The sequence below is a fragment of the Chamaea fasciata genome, unplaced genomic scaffold (assembly GCF_029207755.1).
Source record: "Chamaea fasciata isolate MVZ Bird 193981 ecotype frontalis unplaced genomic scaffold, bChaFas1.0.hap1 SCAF_5, whole genome shotgun sequence".
NCBI classification, from domain to species: domain Eukaryota; kingdom Metazoa; phylum Chordata; class Aves; order Passeriformes; family Sylviidae; genus Chamaea; species Chamaea fasciata.
Genome location: NW_027094090.1, coordinates 25490442 through 25510565, shown reverse-complemented (window position 1 = coordinate 25510565; position 20124 = coordinate 25490442). Strand labels below are relative to the sequence as shown.

Here is a 20124-nt window from a genome sequence, read left to right as displayed (position 1 = left end):
TAATTAATTCCTTGATGAGCTATTGTGTGCATGCTAGGAAGGTAGAGATTGAAGAACAGTGATAGAAAACTCTGAAGTACTTGACAGAGGCTTTTAAAGTGATAATAATAGCTACAATGTAAGATTTTATATTGCTCAGGGACGTTTACTGAACTATCAGGTATTCATTTGGCTATAGGCAAACACAGATCAATGGCAACTGACTGAAGAGGAGAAGGGGTATATTTTTTTTTTCTCAACGGTTCTTCTAAAATAAGTCTCTTTAAATTTGTGACAGAGTCGGTCATGTGCATCATATTATGGCAGGTTACATCACATGGTTTTATGTAGCCTGCTGGTAACATCACTTTGCATTATACATTTAAAGAAATACCACTTCTTTTCATGTAGGGTAGAAGACAGTAATCAACTGACAAGTATTCTCCTGCTATCCATGAGAAGAAGCCAAGTATCAAATCTAATACTTTCCACCCCCAACAAATAATTTTCTGTAAATGCTTGTGCATGACAGAATGCCAGCAGATAGTGGGTATTTCACAGCTGGTGACTCTCTTATTGTTTAACTGTGATGTCTGCATCTTATCACACTGTGCAAATTATTTAGCAACTGCCATATTATTTATAGGTATGAATTGCACAAATTAATCTCATAAATAATTCATTTTTTTTGCTGTGAATTAACATTCTGCCACAGTTAAAAATCTAATTTTTTGGAACACGTATCAATTGCTATGGGCACGTTGTGATTTTTTAAGCCAGTGGATTTTGAAAAGCAAGTTGCAGTGAAAAGAATGAGAACAGTTTTTTCCTTTAACTTTACACATCACTAGGAAAAAGCTTTCAGATGGTGAAAAGTACTGCCGTGGTCTTTAAGGAGAATTATGTCATGTTCAGGCATTTACAGAAAAAGGAAAAACACTGGATTTCATCCTAACAGTATGTCAGTCTGTCATGACGTGACACCAATTTGTAAACAAAAACTAACTTAAATGAGTAACGATCCTTTTATATAACAGAAACAAAAAAAAGAAGAACATTCCTTTTCTTCCCCCAGTAAGACATAAGAATGTCATTGTGGACCTAACAGAAAGACAGTCGCAAGTTTGTTTGCTAGTAGACTCCTAGGGAGCTGAACACAAAAATCCAATAAATAATTAGCTCTCCTGTGACAGGCTTCTGAATTACTGTGATACATTAATTGGACAAAATTAGCATGAATTAAGGCAAATAAGTATAACATGTAATTTATTACTTACTAAGCACGGTGCTGCAGTGGAAGCCTCAGATTTCCCTTAAGATTGCTTTAACAGCTATAATGCATTCCTTAATTTACTCTGTGGAAAATCAATTTTTTCAGAGTTCATTAAGCACCAATATGTTACAATGCAAGTCCCTAGAGCACAGAACTACAATACGTTATGCAAATTCATACCAGTGTGTTACCAATATGTAAATAGCAATAATACTATTGTCAGCTTTCTATTGATAGACATGCTGAAAAGGATAATGCTTAAAACTTCTTCAAGTCTTTTGGCTTGTTTCTGATATTAATCACTACTCCTTTTAAATGCCATTTCTTAGGAGAGCTATTACTTAAAAAAATCTTTTTCACTTACGTTTCATTAATGAGAGTACTCTGAAGTCTCTGTTTGCAAAAAAAAAGTGGCAGATAAAGCTTTCTAACATGTTCATAAGCATCATGCTTTCCACAATGAGAACTCAATATTTTTAGTAGATGCATAAATAGACGATGCTGACTGATAGTTATGACAGATATGTACCGTATAATAAAGGAAAGAGAAGGCATTCCTAAATGATAAGCTCTATAAATACATAAATTTATTTCCTTGTTTTCAGCACAAAATATGAAAATAAAATTACCTACAGTATTAATTCCAGCTCTTGAACTTTAACTCAACAGTAGCTAAACACCACACAGATGCTCTCTAACCCGTCCCCTCCACTGAGCACAATGTCATATAGTCTGAAATATCCCTTTGGCCAGTTTGGATCATCTGTCCCAGCTGGGTCCCCTCCCAGCTTCTTGTGCCTCTCAGCCTCCTTACTGATGGGGTGGTGTGAGAAGCAGATTAGTCCTTGATTTAGTGTAAACCCTGCTTAGCAACAACTAAAACATCAGTGTGTTATCAACATTATTCTCATTCTAAATCCAAAACACAGCACTATACCAGATATTAGGAAGCAAATTAAATCTATCCCAGCTGAAACCAGGACACTAGACAGTCAAATGTGAGCCACTGGCATTAAGAAAATGAAGTCACAGATTGTTCGATATTCACCTAATCATATGACAGACTCCAAAGCTATCACAATAATGGCCTCCGGAGCTCTTTGGGGAGACAGATGTCACCAGTGGAAAGATGATTTCCATGTCTTGGCACTCTGAAATTGTCAGACTGAGGGAGGGAAAAGGAGAGTAGGATTCTGCTAGTGAGGAAGCATCCTTTGTGGAAGGAGGAGCCATGTCTAACTCCTGTCATTTTCCCTTTTATCAGATTTGTTTTGAATAAAATCGTTTCTGCCTAAATCTCACTCTGAGAAGCAAGGAATGGCTTTGTCATAAACTATAAATGCCTGCATTTAAGTCCACAATTTGGCCCTGATCTGTAACAACAACGGCCAGGTCAGAAGATTTGGCTTGAAGGGTTTGGACCTGTGAAGGCAGGAGGGGGTTTTTGAGTATATAAAACTGATCCTTTGAGTTCTGGTGAGACTGGTAGAAGAACAAGACATTTGGTCATGATCTTTCCAGCCTCAGATGAATCAACATTTGATAAAACTATTGGGCCTGTAACTACTTCAGAATTTAGCCCACAGAACACTTGTTTGAAGATTTTTTGTGGTTGTCTAGTTCTTATGAACCATAAAAGGTTTAATTTGTTAGGACCTCCTTGTTTATGAAAACAAAAAAGTGAGGCTTGTATGTAATTTTGTTTACTATCATGTTTGTAGTGTTTCTTACTAAAATAGAGAAAATACTGTTCTAGAGATAAATATTATTGTGTAAAAAATGCCCACTAATACACAGATATATATTCAGGACTTTCCTTAGTCCAGCACTTCATATACTGTGATTATGGCACCCCATGCCTTACAACTGCAATCAGATGGACGACTGATCATCTCCATATGACCATCCATTGAAGAGCCCACTGTATTCTTCAGTAGACAAGTAAAGCAAAACCAATGCATCCTTGATATTTTCAGTGTGTATCTTCTCTGGAACCATTTTTAAAATAAATATGTATTTGAACCTGAGCATATATTAGAGATGAACTCAGTCTGCAAATTGAGATTTGCTTCAGGCTTAAATTTCACCCATTGACATGCTCAGCCATTCAACATATTTCAGTGCTAGTACTTGATGCTATAGTTGTGTGTCAGTGGAAAATGGATCCCTCCAGAACTGACCTGGGTACTTGCGGACTCTGACCCTCTAAGGATAGGAGGAGTATGGAGTAACTGGAAAGTATTTATCTTTTGTTTAAGTTAATAACAACTTTAAATAAGGAGCAAGTAGCAATATCTGGCTCCATCTATGCGGGGGTTTTATATACAACAGACATTTTGTATTGGTACTTTCACAATCCCTTTAATTACTCAAAATAGTATTATATATGTTCTGGTAAAAAAACCAACCAAACAAACAAACAACAACACTTTTCAAATAGCTTTATGTACCAAAGTAAGTGGGCATTTTTGAATTCAGATTAGTCTATTTCTTTTTTCTATGGACTATTAAATAGCATGCTTAAAAGTAATCCCTTAGAGAACCTTAAAGAATCTGGAATGGGTATGAAAGGTGAAAAACTGTGGAAATTCTATTATCCTTATTGCCCATGTGAACTGAGTAGCAGAGAACACATGCAGAGAAATATTGTGGTCCATATAGGTCATATGTGTGTGTGTATATATATATATATATATGCACACGTATATATAATTCACTTTCTTTTAAACTGAGATGGAATATAATACCGTAAGACAATTTAAAAAGAAGCCTGATGAAGTAAAATCTGTGGTAAATAAAGAATACAAGAAAGATAGTTTTCTCTGATCTGAAAAGACATGGGGGTTTAATTGTGTTGTTTTTTCTTTGAAACAAGAACCTGCTAAATGCACAGGGCACACGTGTTTACAGATAGCATGTGAAAGAGCAGCAGCTGCAGTGTTTGCTGGTTCTGAGTCAGACCAAGTTCCAGTTACAGAAGTGTGGGAGTTTAAACCTCTGAGGGCTCCTCTTGCCTTGCTGCCGTTCTCCACCACTCGTTTCAAGTCTCCCGGAGGCCTGCCCTGACTCACCACTCTGTGCTGAGGAGTCGAGCACTAATGTTTGTGACATCTTCTGATTGGGTTTGGAAGTTCATTTTAACACATTGCATAAGGGCAGCAGTGGCTCAAAAATAATGTGTGTCAAGGATTATTACTGCTGTACTGACTATGAATCTGTGCAAAGTCTTCCACATTTTACTTACAATGCCCCAATTAATGCTAGAAATATTTCTGTCAAAATCAGTTCTCAGATGTCACGGTGTTTTTCTATTCTGTTCATTCTTAACTACCTCCATATTCTTGTCTAGAGTGGAGAGTGAAGGCATTTTTCTGCCTTCCTGCTGTTTATCATTTGAAAATGATAATAAAAAAATAATGTACAGATAGCATACAGAAATTTTATCTAATTTTATGCAATTTAAAACCTTTTAATTACCAAATACTATTTATTTATAAAGCAACCAAAATAATTTTTCAAAAGAATTTGTTCCTAACTCTAAGCATTAATATGTCAGGTGCTCGTTTCTATCATCACTTATGACTTAATATTAAAAAAGAGTCAGTTTGACTAACTTTCTAATCACATACTTTTCTTTCTGTCATCTCCCATCTTGCAGAATATTGAAAGCTACTAGAATAGACATTATCTCTTCTGTCTTTATCCACAGTATGTCTCATAAATAATTTTTTTTAAATGTTACAAATGGTTAGGGAGTAGACTCTACCTATCTATCCACAGGTGGACTGCACTTATCTGCACCAATCCTCTCTATTCTGTAGTGCCTTTTGACTTCAAGACTTTTTCTCTTTTGATTACACAATGGCTCAGTCTGGAAAGAAAGGTTAGAGAGAATGTTCTCATTAGCCTCCTCCTCCTTTGCAGTTAGCTATAGTTGATCATTGGGCATGGCATTTTGGAGAATCAAATCCCCTTAAACTGAAGAGTAGCTGGAATGCAGATATCACTTCTCTGAGTGCTCTGGTCATTAAGATACTTTGCAAAAAGCCATTCATCGGGTCTGGGGCTGGGGCCTCAAAGCAGAACCACACCTGAACTTTTGTGAGGGGCCAAAGTTCAGACACACCTGGTCCTGACCAACCCTAGCCAGCCCTGGGTTTTTTAATCTCTCTTCTGAGCAGTTTCATTCTGTCGACTGGAGAGCATTCTGGTACCAGGGTAACACATTCTGGATCTCTTGAGTAAGGTCAGTTGCCTACCTGCTTTTTGTAGCTCTTTAAGTGCTAATGTAATGTTTAAACATTAAGTCATTGCAATCTGAATTAATCAAGCTCTTATTGGTTATAGCAGGTGTTTCAAGAAACTACCAAAATACTTCCTTTTCATGTAATACTCATTTGTCCCTTCTCTTGTTGAACCCAGGTATTTAATAACTAGCTACAATCATAGGAAATTTGACAGAACTATGCTGGGAATTTACTCAGTGTATGGCTTCATGTGGAAATGAAAAGAGGAGAATGGGGTGAAGCACCCTTAATGGCTATAGAAGGTCTGATTCTTTTTTGCTCCCTGTTGGAATTACAGGTCATTATTTTCCGGCTTTCTTTTAGCATTGAGAGAATAGTGACACATACCTGAATTTATCCTTTAAATTTCAATCACATTCTCTCCAAGTGTAACGATTCCTTTCTGATCTTTGTTGTCACTAAAATTGCTATATGTGTCTGCCCTTATGTGTGCCTTATGGTCCCTCACTTAAACTGCATGCCTAAAAACAGCTTGCAAATATGCATTTGCATTAAGAGATAAGTGTCACCAGCATTCTTCTCAACAAAGTCAAAATCAGTGAGATATAAGGCAAACAATTCAAATGCTACTGAGCAACAGGGGAAGTTGGCTACCCACAGGTATGGCAGGGTAATTATCTATCTGTTCACAATCTGTCCACAGCTTGAAATTGAGTTAATTTTATTTACTCTTTCAAAGAAAAATTGAAGCCCCAAGAATAGATGATTGTCATAAACTTGTCCAAAAAAATTAAAGTTAAGACCCTGTTTCAGAGTCCTCTGTCTTTATTATGCAATATACTGCTCTGCATCTCATTAGGTCATGACGACATATTTGCAAGAAAAATAACCTGTGTACAGAGGCATCAACCCGATCTCTGGAACTTGTCTTTTCTTTTAAGAGCTCCACTTAAAGATATTTTGATAGAGCTAAATAGGTGGAATAAAAATAATAAAAATATCTTGTGTTGGTGGTTGTGTTTAGGAAAATGTTTGCCTGGTACTTCTGGGGAGAAAATATTTTTTTTTGTTTTGCTCTTTGAGAATATTTCTGGTGCCTCATTGTAGATGTCCAGTGCCATTTGATTCGTTCTAAGGTAATCTGCTTGGCTTCAGTATCAGGAGTCTTCTGACAGAAGAAGATATATTGTCCCAGATATTGTAATGCATTGGCAGGAGTTAGAGGACCTAAGTTGCTTCTCCTTATTTGTTCCAGTTATCTGTGTTTTCTGTCATTGCACAATGAAAAGATGCATCCAATGTGCTAAGCAAAATGAAGGTTTGTTCCTTATATTACTTTGTTGCTCTAGTACTTGTGCTTGCCACACAAGTGATATTCCTTAAGCTCCCTTGGATTCCATCCTCCAATATTTTCATCACGCCCCTAGGCCTATGTAATTCTGCTTCTATTTAGCTATTGTCATCAACATATATTTGGCCATTATACCTGTTTTACTGATGAATTCAGCCTTCATGCCACAGTTACCACTGTTATGGAATACTTTTGGCTTGGCAAAGCATTAGCATCTCTGCATGTACAGTGAGATACCCACAAAAAAATATCTCTGTGGAGGGGAAGCTGAAAGTTGATTTTGCTCAAGGCTAACGCTTAAATCTTATGTAGTTAGATCTCTGCAAAAACAGGTATTGTTTTGATTTGCAGATGATTTTTAAGGAAGAAAGAAAGATGAAAATTATTGTGCAATCACATACAAACATATTTTAAATCTGTAAGACACATACACACACATTTAAGTTTAAACTTTGTTGTTTAACTGTTAATCGTTACCAGGAATGTTTTGTTTCTGAATAAATTTCATTCTGTCACTTGTTGCCCCTGCTCTGGCCAATATTATTTTGGCATCCATCCCCATTTGGAACAAATATTTCTTTTTGCCTGCTTGCCCTTTCTGGAGGCTGATATGCAGATGATGGCAAGCTCTAACGGGGTGGGGAGAATGTTATCTGCTCAACACAATCAATCTCTTTACTCTTTAGTCTTTCAGATTTTATTCCCCCTGTTTCTAATTATTGCTTTTGAGTATTTCTAAAGACTTATTCTACTTATGTTCCTTTGCTTGGATTGTAAATAATTTTGAGCAAGTATTTCTGGGTTTGGTGTTCTGTATTCCATTTATCCCTTTTAGGTAAAACACTAACATAGAAAATATCTCTAAGGCTTCCAACAAGGTTTGCAAGTTCTAAATGTCGGTTGCTTTCATTCTTTTTTTTTTTTTTTTTCAATGGGGCATTTCTGTTCCAAATAGACTGTCATTACAGAAGTAACTTTAATGCTTCATAAAGCACAAATCCTCTTCTTTGACTTCTCTGCATGGTCTCCAGTATCAAATGTTTTCCTTCTTGTACTTTTGTCCCCAAAAGGTCTTTAAGAATGAGACCTGTCTGGATCCCACATGAATTTCTTTTTTCCAACAACCAGCATTGGTTAATAACCTGGTCAAGTCTGTCTTTTGTGACTACTGTTTATTTGCTCCCATATATTCTATATATTGATGGGAACCTCAATATAATTCAGGCTGTGCAGCATCTGATTGTAACAGATTGGTTTTCACTCCCAGAAAGCAGCACATCAAAGCAGACACAGATCAATAATACTTTCCCCTTCCTATCTGTGGATAGTGTTGCAGGTTTCTGTTCCACAGCCATAAGAAAATGCCTGCAAAAATCCAGATAGTGATCACTAAGTAGCAAATACAGAATCAAACAACTGGCACAGTACCTCACACATGAAGTATCACTTGAAGAGCAAGTTGTTGGTTCTTAGTAAAAGAAACTTCAAGTGTGTATCTTTAAGAGCCTTTTCCCCCCCTTTTCATTTCTTCCCTTTTACTTGGGCTCCTTCACACGGTTCTATTCTCCCTTTTTATATAGTAGCTCTGATAGTGAATGCTTCCAGTCCCATCTAGTCATCACAGAATGCAAACATTAAATGAAAACTTTTTCAATTAAATTTTACATTGGTTGATCAGCCAGAAGTAGGAAATACTTACGTGAATGTGAGTAGTGGGTATCTGGATGGCAATTAGTGTCAACTTCCAATACCCTGAGGCAGGGACTCAAATATTTCACCTGTGGAGGAGGGGGTCAGGGCTTTTTCATCCATTCTTTTCTTTGCCTTTTAATTCCCTAACTCCCATAATCTGGCAATGTATTATGCAGCGCAGACCAGGAAGGTGGGCTGCAGTAAATGCTGCTTTATGGATCAAGCAGTAGGAAGTGCTATACTCTTCCCCCCAGAGACTGAAAGCTTTACATCAATCAGCATACTGACAATGACTGCTTTTGAACTTACCTGTAGTATAGCAGTGTGGAAAATCATTATCCAGCATTCAATTTTTTAAAGAACACACATAATTTGAACACTGAAGCACCATACGGCCATTTTGTCTGACTCTGAGCACCTTTTTGATTGATCGCCTCTCTCTGTGCCACAAGGAGGAGACAGGATGTATTCTTTGCTTTTTGCATATGGTGCCCAAATAATCTCACATACTATAATGAAGTGTGAGGAAATTTATGCCATCAACACTGGTGTAAATTTAAATACAGCACAAAATGTTCCAATTCTTCTTAGACACAAAATTTGAAGTCAATTTGAGTATTCCGTACCACACAAACTTAATGGGTGGCAAATATGCTGTGCTGTGGTATGAATTTAAATCTTAATTTTGTTTTGGTGTGAATGATGTGATGAGATATAGTCTTGAGAATGATGCAAGGGAACAAATATGGAATGTAGCACTTATTAATCAGGAGCTTTCACAATACATATTTAGTTGCAGATCCAAGAATGTTCAGTCTGTGTCTGAACTCATTTCGCTGCAGGATCAAGACTGTCATAAATAGGATCAATAGCGTAGAGAGCTCTGTTAGCCTTGGATTCTTCATTTGAAATAACTACTGCATGGACTGAAAACAATGGCAGGAATCCAAAGGCAATTACACACTGTTCTGATGAAGGAAAATCCAGCTTCAATCTTCGTAGCAAGTAGGCAGCTTCATCTTCTTTGAAAAACAGATTATTTCGCATCTACTCTTCAGATTAGATTCTCTCTTGCTAGTCACTGGATCTGTATTCTAGATAATGGGAGTGCTGGGTGTAATCACTCTTGGTTCTCATGCAGACCAAGGGAAAAAAAGCTCTTAATTTCATATCTTCTTTTCAGGAGTAGTCATTTAATTTCCTCTTCTATTTGCTCTATATTGTTCAATTTCTCTGTATTTCCCTAGTTAATTCAGTACTCGGGTCCTTCAAAGTTTGACTCTCTATTGGTGGACTTGAATATTAACGGAGAAGAAATGCTAATGCTTACAAGTGAAAAATAAAAGACAACCTGGAAATATTTTTCTTTATTAACTTCATTTATTTTTGTGGTTGGAGTTAACATTTTTTTCCCAAAAATCTCACTCTGGTGAAAGTCCAGGACTATGCCATCTTCTTAGTATTTTGTGTATGTCTGATGTAAAGATGTACATTAAACAAGCCATTATTTCTGAGACAAATCTTCTAGTGGCAAAACTTCTACTGGAAAATCTTCTAGTGGTCTGCATTTTTCTTTGAACTTCACCTAGGCAACTGTTCAGATCAAACTGCAAAGCCTACCTCATTACTGATACTTGCTCCACTCACCCCGTAATTATTTCGTGGTTCTGCTAGAAATAAGAGGACCAAGGGAAAAAACTGAAAAGAAAGGAAAGAAAGGTTGAAATATTTCAGGGCAGTGAGTTGCAAACCATTTGTATCTTAGAAGGTATTTTTTGTAAAGTTTTGCATTCAATCCTAGAGAAGTAAGCTTCACAGGCTAAGATTTCCCCAATTCAGAGGAGGGTCCTGGAGGAACCAGTTCCATGCAGTCCTGCAAGCACCCTTAAAGGTCCACTACTCAGTAGACCTTCTTTTGACTGAGGAGACCTGAAATTGCTGTTTTGCAGTTGTCTGTCAACACTGTTTTTTGTTTCAGCCAGAAGGCATCATCCCAGAGTGGCAATAGACTTTGTCTATTTGAGGTCTTCTTCTTTTGTCTTCTTTGAAGTGAGTGGCACCACTGTCTGCCTAAGGATTGCAAGATTTTGCATTCCCAAAATCTGTGAGCATTACTGAGTTTGACTGTCTTTATTGCATTAGATCAACACTCTGATCAAATGTAAAGTGCCAGAAAATATCAGATATGCTTTCTACATACTATAGAAGACTCCTGGTTGACATGTAAAAGTTAGGTCTTACCTCTTTCTGTTCTCATGGTAATGCTTTTACCCCAGAGCTGAATGTGGGCATGGGTGACATCAGTATGTATGCTCTTCTGTCTTAACCTAACAGAATAATGACAATGGTTTTAGTTAGTGATTTTCACTTTGTACTCAGTAATGCTGAGAGACTAAAATAACAGAAATTTGTTAACAAATGCCTTTCTGTAAAATGTCAGACGAGATTCTTCCCACCTCATTTTGCTGTGAAGAATACCAACTTTTTCCAAGGCATTTGTATTCTATGTGTGTTGCTCTGTGGTTTAATATTGTTTGGCTTCATTTGAATGTGTGAGCACTGAAGATGTAGGAAACAGAAGCAAGACTATTCTGCCTTCAACCTTCTTTCTTTTTAGTATACGAAGCAGGATATCTAATTGTTTCTTGAATGACCTCCAAGGTCTTTGTGGAATGAGATTGTTGTCTTCTGTGTACAGAAGAGCATCCTCACTCTATTCATTTATTGTAACTTAATTATAGGATGCATGTAATAATTTGGAGGCAGTCAATGAATTTGCCTCTCATGCAAGTCATCGCAGGACTCTGGGAAATAGATGCACATGTTCGTTTATTGTAAAATACGCAGATTAATTATTTCACCTGATATCTGTACTTGTAAACTGCCAGCTGAAGCTGAGGATGACAATGAGCCATGGATGACATATATTAGGTATGGTCTACCACTCCATTGAAGGTATTTGGATACTATGTGAGTGGAAGCAGTGTAGAATGGTTAGAATTAAAGCCCATTTTATGCCAGCCAGTTATTGTGTTCCCCTTTTTCATGCTACATCAAACCATTTTTTAAAGATGCATTTGGTCACAAATGACAACATATATGCTATAGCATTTCTCTGCTGCTCCTCCCTTTAATTGTAGTTTAGTGAGATTAAAGAGATATGTTTGTGTCTTTACAGTAGTTTCATTTCATAACTGTGTATTCTCTCACTTGTTATTTTCTGTAAAAAGCATGATTAGCTCCACATTTTTCTGAACTATTAGTAATGTAATCTTACTCCACTAGAAGCAGTCAGGAATGTATCACTGCTTTCAACAGGTGCTGTCTTGCCTTCATGTAAAATGGCTGTGTTATGGAGCAGTGAGTGGTCTGCTGAAGAGCCCTTTTGCTTCCAAGTATTTGTAGTGCTTTAAGGTTGGCCTTGTTGTTAGCTTTTAACAGTTGTTTTATTTGTGAATTGTGTGAGAGCTGTACATGGTTTATATATTATTTAGTCTGCAAAGGGTATTAAATTTAAGTATCTCTTTAGTGTCTCTTTAAATGCAATTTGATTACTTTTGAAAACTCAAAGTAATATTTAATAACTGTTAGTTTTCTTTTAGAGAGTTCTTACCAAGGAAACAGGAGTTCTTACAGCTACATGGATAATTAACTTGAAGCTTGTCTGTCTCTTGGGGGACATCAGATATGTAAATGAGGAACTTAAGTCTGAGCAAGACATGCCAGGGAATCACTAAAAGTTTTATTACACTGAAGCATTGGTATTAAAATCCTAAACGTTATAATATAATATTATAAACCACTGCATTTTAAAGAACAAATATATGTGGGGATTAAAATTTGCAACATGAAATCACAGCAGTATGTAGATTCCAGTTTTTTAGGAGATTCAGTGAAATTTTGAAACCTTCAGTAGAAAGCATGGACTGTTATGGAAAAAATTACATATTATAATAATTCTTTCAGTATCAAAAATTTAAAGAAATAAATGTGTATAACAAAGAACATTCTCTCTTCCCAGTTCCAGAACTGAAGCTGATTGTACTTCAAACTATCACATAGTATGTCATGCCATACTGTGAGTTATCCAGGTAAGGAATCTTACCACATTATTGTATGGCTGAGAACAAAACCAAGGCTAATGTTAAGAAGATTTTTTTTATGCCCTTTCAAAAATTGCTTATTAATTACCAAAGATATTAAACATGCATCCAACCAAAACATAAGGAACTTCACTGATAAAACTTTGCAAAAAACCACTTTTCACTAGACTCTGTTAGTGTTCCTATTAACAATGTCATCAGTGTCAGTGGCTACGTAAGTGGATATAAAGATCACCTGGCCTTTCAACTTTTGAGAGATGGCCTCTTTTTGGATTAAAGACACATGTGGCATAGAGAACATTTATGTTACTGTTGTTACTACAAGTCCTTTCTAGAAAAAGAGAGCATCCACTTTAATTGACTTGAATGTAATGTCTCTTGTATATGCAATTCATAAAAAACACATATTTCAGACTTTAGGTAGATTCTTGTATACCAATAAGTTGTTTTCTTTTTGGTGACCTGCTTGGAATGTGTGTCTGCAATGCAAGTGTGCAATGCAAGCATACAAATAATATTATTTCTTTAGCAGGACTTAGTGATAGTCTGCAACTCTTATTTGAGCTAAGCTCAATGCAGGAGGAAAGAAAATGCTCTAGTTGAGAAGTCATCACTCCGATCTACTGATCAAACACCACTGTTTAAATCAGCAATGGACGAAAGATTCAAAACCAAATTAAATGAAATTGAAGAAAAAAGTAAAAAGCCTCCCAGTTTTTATGTATTGTATTTGTTTTCATATAGGTATTTGTATTTCATCTCATTCTATTTTCCTATCAGATATTACCTGCATTCAGATCAAATTGACCATGTCTGCTTTTTGCAGACATTTTGATTTTGAATGAAGGTTTAAATTTTCTTAAATTTTGCTTAATGTGTTATTTTTCACATTTTTACCAATTTTTTTTCCTGTTTGTTGTTATTTATTCCAACAAATGGATTTCAATAAGATATGTTAATTTCATGTACTAGAGATCTGTTAGGAGCTCTTCATGCTCAACTGCATTTAAATTCGGTGGGAAGAAATTATGACATGTTTGACTGTTCTAGTTTGGACTGAGATTTGGATGGGATTTGCAGATAAGAGCATATTACTAATTTGCAGTGTCACTTTCTGACTAGCTCTCAAACATTTTTATTCTAGAATTCTTCTGGAAACATTAGGTCCATTTGTGGAAACTATGTGCAATGAGATTCAGAACTCTTGAAGTAAAACATGCAGAGGTAGCTTATAAATTGTTTCTAATATTGGTTAATTCCAGTTATGATCTGTATAAAATGTGCACACATTTCTTTGCAGGTTGTGTGAATTTTGCTGGTGGAAATCAAGAAAGAAAGAAAAACTATTTGTTGCATGAAAATGTACATACTAAAAATAGATTTGTATACAGTTGAAATGCAAGATGTAAGAGTTGTCACTTGTATCATTCATTTTACCTTGTATTCAATTAATTTACACCAACTTTTTCCAAACATGAAGAAGATTGCCACAATTAAAATAGAAATGAACTCAAGCAACCTATTTATTTCCAAGCATCTAGTTTTTAAAGCTTTCAATGAAAAATATTAATAAAGTAAAATGTTAAATATGTAAATATAATAATATTAATAATAAACTAAAAAAATCAAAAGCAGGGCTATATATTATTTTATATGCCTACTGCTAATTTGTGAAATATATTTATGATACATTTTTTCAACCACTTAAGCTATTCTAATCTAGTGTGACTTAACTGAATATGTTCTTTAAATTTGGTTTTAAAGCTTGTTATTTTTCTTTTCTTTTTTTTTGTGAGAACACACTGCCTTTGATTTAATTTTTTTGACACTGTGCCCACTGCACAGTAGAAAAAATAAAGTGTAATTGTAGTTTTGTCCTTAACAGCACAGGACAAATAAATGTCAAAATCAAATGGTGGTATCCCCCAAGGGAAAATATACTTCAGTTATGAAATATTCTTCCCCAGCTCCCATTACTATTCCCATGAACACCTAGGTGAAGCTGCCTCAGGACCTAATCAGATACTGATCATTTGCATATAATAAAAAATCATGCAAAGAGGTTTTAGCCCATTCTGAGAAAAAATGCATAATGTATCTTTAAAAGGTTCTGTCTTAAAAACTGGTGCTACTGTGGCTCTGGATGAATGGTTTGAATGGGGCAGGCCTGGTGAGAAATGAATATCTGCTTATTTGTTGGTGTCTTGTCAGCTTAGTAATGCATTTAATAAATCTGTTTGGAGGTGGCGTGGTGCTATTTTTTGATATATATCTTAAAAATGCAGTGGTATTGATAAAATTTCAGACTGTCTCAGGAACAATAATAATAAAAATCATATATAAAAATGTCATTAAGGCAGTTTGAAAAAACGAGATGGTTTTAGGGATAAGGCTCTCCCTGGGCTTTATTAGCACTCTTAATTACATTATTACTCAGAGCAAGTGGAACCTGTAACTGTTGGTTTATAAATATATTGTGATATCCTTTGTTTTATAAAATCCTGAACAGCTTGAAATTGTGAATTTTCCTCAGCTACTGTTATATTCAAGAGACTTGATAATTCCTGAAGTTGAATTAAACCTTTTAAGGTTATCACAAAACTATGTGATGTGGTGTGATAACTAACCAGTTTGTATTTCAGTTCACATTGATTGTTGAGAAATGTTATGGGCCAAATAAAAACATAATGTATTGACATGAGCAGGTAGACTTGTAGACAGACAGAAAAATGCTTTCACTTCATAACAAATTTTAGATAATTTTCTTATAAGAATACAGGCTGACAGGGAGAGTAAGGAAAACTTTTTGAAGTGGTGGAGCTACCTTTTTCTCTTTGTCAGCTAAGCAATTATTTACTTTCAAGCAGTTTTGTTTTGAAATTTATTTTGGTTTTCTGCAGAAATAGATACAAATTTAAAAGAGATTTTAAAAATTATTTCAAAATGTTACAACATATTCCTTGTAATGATACTTAGAAAGAAATTTGAAAGCTCTTTTTTCTGCCTAGTTTTCTTTGAGTTTTTGGAGGTTTTGAAAGTTATTAAAATATCTTAAATGCCATCATTTTCCTAGGACATGTAATTTGTTTTCTGCCCAGATCTAATTCTGAAATTAAGTAATTCTTAAAATTGCATCTGCCTGCACATTTTGCCCTTGAGAATTTTTTGTGTGATTGGTTTGAGTAGGTAGAGTCTCAGTAAATGTACAAGAGAAAAGGTTAATTCTCCTCCCACAAAACCACAAGCTTTGTGTGGTGGGGCCTCTGGAAAGGATGAGATGGGAGCATGCTGTACTGAGATGAAGAAGTGAGTCTAGAATCTTTCAGCTCTTCTGCGAATCTAATTGTACTCCCTCTCCCTTTCTTGTGGCCCATGTGTCGTTTTTAGGTGAGCAGATAATATGCCTTTACTGAGGAGGCTGCTGAGGAGCTCTTCTGAGAGGCAGCTAAAACAGACAGTTCAACTCCTGTCAAGCATTTTGCACAGTGTTTATACGCTTGCGCCTCATTCTTTGCCCCTCTGCTCCCAAGCTGTATCTATCTGAAATACAGATACATATGGAGACTTGTATCTAATGAAGTTTTATAATGGTTTCTCCTACCTGATGGGGACCACTTTTGGTACAAATCGAGTGGAAAACCTCATCTCCCTCCCGTGCCACTCACTGTACTGACAGGATGCCAGTGCATCCAAAGAAAAAGACAGAAAGTTGTGAGAAGAAAAGAAGTGGGAGAAGGTCCAGCAATTCTACCTTTCTGCTCCCAGGTGTCTCCTGTGGAAGTGCAAAGGCTATCATAGGTATAGTTATGTGTCAGCAGATGACAGTGCAGGAAAAGAGTGAAAGAGGATACCGGAGCAGGGGTGAATTGCAGTTAAATGAACGAAGAGGGCATGCACAGAACCATCATGTGCCTTAGCATTTCAGGGCTGCATGCCCATGTCCAGTTATGTCGCAGCAAGGCAGAAAACATCTGCATTCTGTTTCACTGTCTAGTTTTGCCCCAGGAGATATGGGTGAGTTAAGTAGTTGGGCACCCTTCTAAAGGTTCTTCTAGTAACTTTCCAGCCAGGAAAGAACAAGTGGGAAGAGCTGGCTAATAGCAATACAACAGGCAAGTACACAGCCCATGTAACAACTCTTACTTTCCACCCAGCTTTTGGTGCAGTTATGCACAGTATTACTCAACCAAATCAAAGACATACCTACTTTTGTGTTTTAGTTGAGTTCAAGAGCAAATTTCCTAATAACCCTCTTTTACTGAACTTTCATTGACTTTGTGAGGTATCTCAGCTCTCTATTCTTTTGAGATAAACAATGCTGGAACTAATATTCTCCTGTTAACATGATAATAGGCATCCAGGCTCTGGGACCCCATTACAGCCAGCCAGAATAAAAACTCCAAACCACACAGAATTTGATGTTGATTCCACATATCAGTGGTGTCATTCCACAAATCCACCCTTGCCAAGTTGTGCACTCCTTCTATAGATATAGCTGAAATTATCTTTGATTTTGAATGAACTTATCCATCTTACTGTTTCAGATGCCTGTTTATTGAAAATTTGACAGAAATAGCTGATTTCAACCAACACCATTTTTTAAAAAACAGGTTAGATTCAGTGAATGTTCTTAAAAAAAGAGATACAATTAAAATCAGATGTTTTAAACTAATTTGCTTATCTAAACTATTTTAAGTTTCTTCTTTTGAGTTGTAAATTTATGGCTACCGTTGCCTAATTCTGTCATTTTTTTAGATTTTAAAATGTATAATTCATTTCTTATTTCCTTGTCATGCATTACATAAACACAAGTATTTCCAAAATTTTTTTTCTTTTTACAGTCTTGTCTCTTCTGCTTCCCAGTATGACTTAGGAGGGCTTAATTCCCACTTTCTTCCTTGTGTATTTGAATGTTCACCTAAACACATATTGTTAAGTTTTAAAAGACATAATTATGTTTTAATATCAACACTGGGGCAGCTTAATAAGAGAAGTAGTGTTGTCAGCTTCCCAAGCCCAGTTTTCCATCTGTTTACAGCCTTAGGCATTGCATCCATTTACAGTCTGTTAGCAATTGCAGGTTTACTTCACAACTATAAAAAGAAAGAAATAATATTTTTCTTTTCATGGAAAAGACTTTATTCAAAAATTTACAATATGGAGAATTTCAGTGTTACATATGGGCTACAAATTATATGAAGTAAGTCAATTTGGCTTATTGCCTTAAAGCTCAACTGGTCCTTTGACACCATTAGAGCACGAGCAGTGGTGTAAATCAGAAAGTCTGCATGTAGTTGAGTCATCATCTGTATTGTATGGTAAATGAGAAATGTAAAATTTGATTATAGTCTTTTAAGATCACAATTTTCTTTACTGAAATGGTGACCAGGCATTGGAACAAGCTCCTCAGGGGAGTGGTGGAATCACCATCCCTGAAAGTGTTCAAGAAACATCTAGATGTGGCCCCTAGGGAGACGGTTTAGTGGTGAGATTGAAGTGTTAGGTTAACAGTTGAACTTGGTGATCTTGGAGGTCTTTTCCAACTCTAAAAATCATATGTTAGTATGATTTATTTAGTTGCAGAATGGGATAGATGGGTATATAGGTATAAATGTAGGTAGGTAGGTAGGTAGATAGATAGATAGATAGATAGATAGATAGATAGATAGATAGATAGATAGATGGAAACCTTCCTCCTGAAAAGGAGCATATTCTGAATATGCATGCCTGTCAACACAGTCTAAAGACTGACGTAAAGTAATTCAGCTGCTAAACCATAAAAAAGTACTAGTGGCAGGATTGCATAAGTGATTATACTGTCTTTGATTGTTTTTTCCAACTAATAGCTACCACAAATTTTCAGATTTTCTTGCTGTTGTTCTGGGTGAAGGAGGGTTACATTTGCTGTTGTTGCTGAGAAGATATGTATAACTTGAAGGAAAGTTAAAGCTTGCTTGGAGGAGACACCATGGTGTATCACACTTGGAGGATTTATCTGTATCTCAGGTAGCTAAGCAACAGACAGAGTGGTTGAACCTATAAGCCTTCCATTTTTTGGCTACTGGGAAAAAGTGAAATACTTTTGTGGCTTTTTTTACAATGCAGACAGCATAACTGTGAAAACAGAGACATCCCTCTGCCGTGGTTCTGGAGGCACAGCTGAACTGAGTGGGGACTGTCTTGATTCACAGCAACAGCACATGTATGGGACACAGGCTAGCTTCACCATTTGCCCAGCTTCTGCTTACACAGATGCCCCCTCACTGTAGACTGCAAAGTCACATATGTAGCCTAGAAAAGATCTAGTGCTGAAGTGAATATACTCAAATCCAAGATTAATTCATTTCTATGGGGTGAGTTCTCTTTCCTGAAGGGTATTTATATGCTGCATAATTATTTCCTTTAATTTCATTTTTAATGAGAGGAACATTGGAGGGGGAGATTTTCAGATGTTGCAGATGGTCTTTTTTCCCTTGGCCTCTGTGGACCAGCAACAGCGAAAACTTGCTGAAAACTGTCCCTGATTAATGAGCACATAATCTTGGTTGTGGTGATGCCAACTCTCCATACTCCTGCTCTGTAGGATTGATTTCAGAGCTAATCCTTGCACCTGTGTGGGCCAGCAGCCTCACAAGTTCATTAGTTCCAGTGTGGGCAGGACTGCGCAGCTGTGGAAGGGGTCAGGACTTTCCCTGCCAGCTTAGTGCCGTTTGCTTGCAGTGGGTCACCACCGAGCTCTTCAGTCACGTTCATTATGCTTTGGCAACCAGTATCCTTGTTCCTGTCTCCTGTACTTAAGAAGCAAATAAAATCAATCCTTTTTTATTTTGTAATGTTTAGGAAATGTTTCCATCAACAAAGAGTGTGTTGGAAAAACAGGTGCAAGTTGTCTGACTTTATCATGTGCAGGCACATTTCTCAAAGGTATTGCAGTAATGGTAAGGAGTTGACAAAGGCAAATTTATTGAAAGTTTCATATATAAATTCTAGGTCAGTTCTTTTCATGAGTAGAGACTATGTGGTTCTCTTCCTCCTGAAAAATCCATTTTTTTCTGAAAGCTTCCATTGTGCTAGACGAAGTAGAGATTAAAAACACTAGCTGCTTTATTCAAAACATGTTTGACTTAAATTACAATAAATTACTTTGCAGCCAGACATCTGAAAGCCATGTGCTAAATAAACCATACATTATGTTAAAAATCCCCTGAAGTTGTAGGAATATGAGAGGCAAAGAAAAAGAATATGATTTTGGCAGCTGTAGTCAATACATTGAGGCTGAACTGAGCTTTGCTTACATGGTCCTTCTAAGAAGAAAGACATATGACTTGAGTGAGATTCGAGTATATTGCAAACACAATCTGATACAGAGGTCATTGCTGTTGGCAGATGTTGCTGAAGAACGAGGCGCAGGTTCCAGACAGGGAGCTAGAGTCTGCTTACATATACACATACGTTCTGGTACATTTTAAAATCATTTAA

General features: G+C 36.3%; 1 long non-coding RNA gene across 1 annotated transcript; it reads left to right on the top strand.

The window, feature by feature from the left end:
• The first annotated feature begins 5432 nt into the window (after positions 1 to 5432).
• On the top strand, positions 5433 to 15458 carry LOC136290157 (uncharacterized). The gene is made up of 4 exons (XR_010721007.1): positions 5433 to 5498; positions 12564 to 12633; positions 13790 to 13869; positions 13946 to 15458. It is a non-coding gene; the product is annotated as an uncharacterized lncRNA (long non-coding RNA).
• The last annotated feature ends 4666 nt before the right edge of the window (positions 15459 to 20124 follow it).